Raw genomic sequence first — 6,964 nt, 5'->3', positions numbered from 1 at the left:
AGTAGTCCTGATAATCTGCTGCTAATAAAACAGTATTTTTTTCAAAACTACATTAACCCCTTAAGGACGGAGACAATTATGCCCTTAATGATCAGGCCAATTTTTACAATTCTGTCCACTGTCACTTTATGAGGTAATAACTCTGGAACGCTTCAACGGATCCCCCTGATTCTGAGACTGTCCTTTCGTGACATATTGCACTCCATGTTAGTGATAAAATTTCTTCGATATCACTTGCATTTATTTGTGAAAAAAATCAGAAATTTGATGAAAATTTTGAAAATGTCACAATTTTCAAAATTTTAATTTCCATGCCCTTAAATCAGATATACAGTACAGACCAAAAGTTTGGACACACCTTCTCATTTAAAGATTTTTCTGTATTTTCATGACTATGAAAATTGTACATTCACATTGAAGGCATCAAAACTGTGAATTAACACACGTGGAATTATATACTTAACAAAAAAGTGTGAAACAACAGAAAATATGTCTTATATTCTAGGTTCTTCAAAGTAGCTACCTTTTGCTTTGATGACTGCTTTGCACACTCTTGGCATTCTCTTGATGAGCTTCAAGAGGTAGTCACCGGAAATGGTTTTCACTTCACAGGTGTGCCCTGTCAGGTTTAATAAGTGGGATTTTAATAGTGTGCCACAGACTAATCAACCAAACTTTTTGGGTTGGGTTCTCTTTTATAGTCTGCAGGCATTAATTGAAAGAAGTCAGTGTTCCAGCAGAGGGAGACAACGTTTCAGAAAAGGCATTGTAGCAAACCAAAAAAGAAATTTTAAGTGCAGCAGAGTAACCAGCGCACATACCTGTTAGCTCAGGTGAGTTTAAAAGGCTGCTGTTGATAACAAGGGCATTTGCTAAATAGATGGTGTGTGTGCAACAATATACTGAAAGGTCAATTATATTGTGCAGCTTATCTCACCACCTGTAGTTATTTAGGTGAAAGCTCCAAAATGCTTGCCTAATATGTCTGTTTATCCAAAAGGAAGTAAAGAGGGAGAGCTAGAAAGATAGCATTGCGTTACATTACATGGCAATGCAATGCACAGTTGCTGAAGTTGAACCAAAATGAGCTTGTCATCTGGCTTCTGCAACTTTGAACATGAAAAATCCAATGAGGAGAAGAAAAGCAAAGCCAAAGAGTCCATCCCAAAATCCGACAAACAAGCAAAATGAACAAAAAACATTGAATTCAATACTTTCTGATTTTAGAAACTGCATTAAAGAAGGGGTGCACCGGTCCTGGAGATACTGCAATACCAGGTCAATGCGTGGAGTGGACAGAGCAAGCTCTTTTTCCATCTCCCTGTTCTAAAAATCCATTTAATATATGGTCCCCAGATAGGGGACGTATCAGATATTAAACTGATAAGAACAGATACTACACTTGATCTTAGCCAAAAGGCCGAGAAGCGATAACCAGAATTGGTTTCGAACTACGGAGCCACCCAAGGATCCTGAAGAGTCCATTTGTGGAGATGAGCTCCTGGACTCCCGTTAAGAAGACATGTTGTCAACCTCTAGATCCCTTACATGCCTGCACTTTTCGGCTTGCTGCTGCTGCAATCCACGCGTTTTAGATCTGCATAACTCCACCTCTTTAAACACAGCACCCTCACCCCCTGCTGTTCCCACCCGCCTCAACACCGTTGGAAGGGAGGAGAACCAATTAAGGCGGGGGGTGGGGTGGAACGAGCAGCTGTCTACCCTTAGCAGGAGGGCTGCTGATTACTTACCTCTCCTGCTGCTGCTGGCTGTCCAGCAGCAGACTGAAGGTGGCTGCTGCTGTGCGCAGGTATATAAAGGCTCAGAGCCTATTATGACACGCGCAGCCAGCGTTCCATTGCCACATTCCATCTACTGCAGGCAGGATACCTGGCTGGCTGAATGTCGCTGAGAAGCTCACAGAGACCGCCATAAGCAACAGTTTAACAGAATGCCACAGACTAATCAACCAAACTTTTTGGGTTGGGTTCTCTTTTATAGTCTGCAGGCATTAATTGAAAGAAGTCAGTGTTCCAGCAGAGGGAGACAACGTTTCAGAAAAGGCATTGTAGCAAACCAAAAAAGAAATTTTAAGCGCAGCAGAGTAACCAGCGCACATACCTGTTAGCTCAGGTGAGTTTAAAAGGCTGCTGTTGATAACAAGGGCATTTGCTAAATAGATGGTGTGTGTGCCACAATATACTGAAAGGTCAATTATATTGTGCAGCTTATCTCACCACCTGTAGTTATTTAGGTGAAAGCTCCAAAATGCTTGCCTAATATGTCTGTTCATCCAAAAGGAAGTAAAGAGGGAGAGCTAGAAAGATAGCATTGCGTTACATTACATGGCAATGCAATGCACAGTTGCTGAAGTTGAACCAAAATGAGCTTGTCATCTGGCTTCTGCAACTTTGAACATGAAAAATCCAATGAGGAGAAGAAAAGCAAAGCCAAAGAGTCCATCCCAAAATCCGACAAACAAGCAAAATGAACAAAAAACATTGAATTCAATACTTTCTGATTTTAGAAACTGCATTAAAGAAGGGGTGCACCGGTCCTGGAGATACTGCAATACCAGGTCAATGCGTGGAGTGGACAGAGCAAGCTCTTTTTCCATCTCCCTGTTCTAAAAATCCATTTAATATATGGTCCCCAGATAGGGGACGTATCAGATATTAAACTGATAAGAACAGATACTACACTTGATCTTAGCCAAAAGGCCGAGAAGCGATAACCAGAATTGGTTTCGAACTACGGAGCCACCCAAGGATCCTGAAGAGTCCATTTGTGGAGATGAGCTCCTGGACTCCCGTTAAGAAGACATGTTGTCAACCTCTAGATCCCTTACATGCCTGCACTTTTCGGCTTGCTGCTGCTGCAATCCACACGTTTTAGATCTGCATAACTCCACCTCTTTAAACACAGCACCCTCACCCCCTGCTGTTCCCACCCGCCTCAACACCGTTGGAAGGGAGGAGAACCAATTAAGGCGGGGGGTGGGGTGGAACGAGCAGCTGTCTACCCTTAGCAGGAGGGCTGCTGATTACTTACCTCTCCTGCTGCTGCTGGCTGTCCAGCAGCAGACTGAAGGTGGCTGCTGCTGTGCGCAGGTATATAAAGGCTCAGAGCCTATTATGACACGCGCAGCCAGCGTTCCATTGCCACATTCCATCTACTGCAGGCAGGATACCTGGCTGGCTGAATGTCGCTGAGAAGCTCACAGAGACCGCCATAAGCAACAGTTTAACAGAATGCCACAGACTAATCAACCAAACTTTTTGGGTTGGGTTCTCTTTTATAGTCTGCAGGCATTAATTGAAAGAAGTCAGTGTTCCAGCAGAGGGAGACAACGTTTCAGAAAAGGCATTGTAGCAAACCAAAAAAGAAATTTTAAGCGCAGCAGAGTAACCAGCGCACATACCTGTTAGCTCAGGTGAGTTTAAAAGGCTGCTGTTGATAACAAGGGCATTTGCTAAATAGATGGTGTGTGTGCCACAATATACTGAAAGGTCAATTATATTGTGCAGCTTATCTCACCACCTGTAGTTATTTAGGTGAAAGCTCCAAAATGCTTGCCTAATATGTCTGTTTATCCAAAAGGAAGTAAAGAGGGAGAGCTAGAAAGATAGCATTGCGTTACATTACATGGCAATGCAATGCACAGTTGCTGAAGTTGAACCAAAATGAGCTTGTCATCTGGCTTCTGCAACTTTGAACATGAAAAATCCAATGAGGAGAAGAAAAGCAAAGCCAAAGAGTCCATCCCAAAATCCGACAAACAAGCAAAATGAACAAAAAACATTGAATTCAATACTTTCTGATTTTAGAAACTGCATTAAAGAAGGGGTGCACCGGTCCTGGAGATACTGCAATACCAGGTCAATGCGTGGAGTGGACAGAGCAAGCTCTTTTTCCATCTCCCTGTTCTAAAAATCCATTTAATATATGGTCCCCAGATAGGGGACGTATCAGATATTAAACTGATAAGAACAGATACTACACTTGATCTTAGCCAAAAGGCCGAGAAGCGATAACCAGAATTGGTTTCGAACTACGGAGCCACCCAAGGATCCTGAAGAGTCCATTTGTGGAGATGAGCTCCTGGACTCCCGTTAAGAAGACATGTTGTCAACCTCTAGATCCCTTACATGCCTGCACTTTTCGGCTTGCTGCTGCTGCAATCCACACGTTTTAGATCTGCATAACTCCACCTCTTTAAACACAGCACCCTCACCCCCTGCTGTTCCCACCCGCCTCAACACCGTTGGAAGGGAGGAGAACCAATTAAGGCGGGGGGTGGGGTGGAACGAGCAGCTGTCTACCCTTAGCAGGAGGGCTGCTGATTACTTACCTCTCCTGCTGCTGCTGGCTGTCCAGCAGCAGACTGAAGGTGGCTGCTGCTGTGCGCAGGTATATAAAGGCTCAGAGCCTATTATGACACGCGCAGCCAGCGTTCCATTGCCACATTCCATCTACTGCAGGCAGGATACCTGGCTGGCTGAATGTCGCTGAGAAGCTCACAGAGACCGCCATAAGCAACAGTTTAACAGAATGCCACAGACTAATCAACCAAACTTTTTGGGTTGGGTTCTCTTTTATAGTCTGCAGGCATTAATTGAAAGAAGTCAGTGTTCCAGCAGAGGGAGACAACGTTTCAGAAAAGGCATTGTAGCAAACCAAAAAAGAAATTTTAAGCGCAGCAGAGTAACCAGCGCACATACCTGTTAGCTCAGGTGAGTTTAAAAGGCTGCTGTTGATAACAAGGGCATTTGCTAAATAGATGGTGTGTGTGCAACAATATACTGAAAGGTCAATTATATTGTGCAGCTTATCTCACCACCTGTAGTTATTTAGGTGAAAGCTCCAAAATGCTTGCCTAATATGTCTGTTTATCCAAAAGGAAGTAAAGAGGGAGAGCTAGAAAGATAGCATTGCGTTACATTACATGGCAATGCAATGCACAGTTGCTGAAGTTGAACCAAAATGAGCTTGTCATCTGGCTTCTGCAACTTTGAACATGAAAAATCCAATGAGGAGAAGAAAAGCAAAGCCAAAGAGTCCATCCCAAAATCCGACAAACAAGCAAAATGAACAAAAAACATTGAATTCAATACTTTCTGATTTTAGAAACTGCATTAAAGAAGGGGTGCACCGGTCCTGGAGATACTGCAATACCAGGTCAATGCGTGGAGTGGACAGAGCAAGCTCTTTTTCCATCTCCCTGTTCTAAAAATCCATTTAATATATGGTCCCCAGATAGGGGACGTATCAGATATTAAACTGATAAGAACAGATTTTTTTTTTTTTTTTTTTTAAAAACCACTCAGGTTTAGATATAAGCAAACAGTTAACCAGACTTCGTCATAAGTTATACTGCCACTTCATAAGCATCATTGTGGTTTCTTTATTAAAGTATTATTCAACAAAAATACAAACAAGTAATCCTATGCCAGAGACATTTCCAGAAAAAATATCAACGGTATTTAACCATATCCTGCCACTTAAGGTATTTCCACACACCTTCAGAATCTGTTCCACCACCACCACCTTCTCTTGTATCCCACAAATAGATTACATATAGTCTTGCTAAGATCAACCTAATACAATCATTTACTGTTAAATTTACTCTTTTAAACACACACAAATTTCTCACATCCCACAAGCTCTCCTGCACACACACCATAATAAACCACATCATCCTTTCTAGGCCACGACGACTAGCACCAAAACCAAACATAGCCACTCTCCAATCAATAAACTTCACACCAGCAACCCCTTTACACAGTCCACCCACACCTTTCCACACATCATACGCAAAATTACAATCCCACATAAGGTGCCTCACCGTCTCATTCGCTCCACAACCATCCCTTGGACATACTGCAGATCTTATGAGATCTCTTTTCTTCTGAAAATCCCTCACTGGCAAAATATTATGAAGGCCCATCCATACTGTATCTCGCTGTCTATTCGACACACCTTGAATGCTTAACTTCTTCCATACCCGCGCAACTTCCATAGAACGCAATCCCACCACATTACTCTCACACTCATTCACACACATCTTCCCCATCACCTTCTTAACCAACATAAAGTCTTTCATTGCAACTGCTAACAAATCATTCTTCCTCACAAACTTCTCAATCAAACCATACCACTCAGGACACTTAAAAGCAACAGGCACATTCTTATCACGCTTCACCCAATTCAGACCATACAGCATCCATCCAGCCAAATACTTACACATAAATGCCCCTTTATTATTCTTCCCAATCAAAATGACCGTAGTCTTAATAAAATGCAATGTTAGAAACACTTCAATATTCGGAAACTTTAGTCCCCCATACAAATATTGCTTAAACAAAATCTCTCTCTTAAGTCTTTCCATCCTACTGCCCCAAAAAAACACAAAAATTAGTTTCTCCACTTTTTTAATTTTCCTATAGGGCACTGGAAAAATACAAGAAACATAAAGCAAAATAGGGAGAATAACAGCCTTAATAATAAGAACCTTCCCTACCAAAGACAAAGAACGTAACTTCCAAAAATTCATCTTCCGCACAATCCGCTCACCACATTCATCCCAACTCTCATAACCTTTCAAATCATCATTAAAAAAAACTCCCAACACTTTAATTGCACCATCCACACCAGCCACACCATCCATCTTAATCCTATTGTCACCAAAACATTTAAACATGCATTTGTTCCAATTCACACGAAACGCTGACGCGCCACAAAAAAAATTCAACAACAATTTTACTCTCTCCATAGAGGCCACACTCTCACTCACCACTACTACATCATCCATATATCCTAAGACTTTCACAGTCATTCCACCACTCCCTGGCACTAACAAACCACGCACCACTTTCTCTTTCCGAATCATACACAGCAGTGGCTCAATCACACACACAAATAATACCGGTGACATGGGACAACCTTGCCTCACACCAGACCTAAT

General features: G+C 42.2%; 4 non-coding genes across 4 annotated transcripts; all 4 read right to left on the bottom strand.

Moving 5' to 3' along the window:
* Positions 1 to 1,241: 1,241 nt before the first annotated feature.
* LOC141221007 (U2 spliceosomal RNA) lies at positions 1,242 to 1,432 on the bottom strand. The gene has a single exon (XR_012289101.1). It is a non-coding gene; the product is annotated as a U2 spliceosomal RNA (small nuclear RNA).
* Positions 1,433 to 2,541: 1,109 nt separating this feature from the next.
* On the bottom strand, positions 2,542 to 2,732 carry LOC141221006 (U2 spliceosomal RNA). The gene has a single exon (XR_012289100.1). It is a non-coding gene; the product is annotated as a U2 spliceosomal RNA (small nuclear RNA).
* Positions 2,733 to 3,841: 1,109 nt separating this feature from the next.
* LOC141221005 (U2 spliceosomal RNA) lies at positions 3,842 to 4,032 on the bottom strand. Its single transcript, XR_012289099.1, has one exon. It is a non-coding gene; the product is annotated as a U2 spliceosomal RNA (small nuclear RNA).
* Positions 4,033 to 5,141: 1,109 nt separating this feature from the next.
* Positions 5,142 to 5,323, bottom strand: LOC141221041 (U2 spliceosomal RNA). The gene has a single exon (XR_012289131.1). It is a non-coding gene; the product is annotated as a U2 spliceosomal RNA (small nuclear RNA).
* Positions 5,324 to 6,964: the final 1,641 nt, after the last annotated feature.

The sequence above is a fragment of the Phyllobates terribilis genome, unplaced genomic scaffold, assembly GCF_046119375.1.
Source record: "Phyllobates terribilis strain yellow unplaced genomic scaffold, ASM4611937v1 Scaffold_311__1_contigs__length_2239622, whole genome shotgun sequence".
NCBI classification, from domain to species: Eukaryota; Metazoa; Chordata; class Amphibia; order Anura; family Dendrobatidae; genus Phyllobates; species Phyllobates terribilis.
This window is presented reverse-complemented; position numbering and strand designations above follow the sequence as displayed.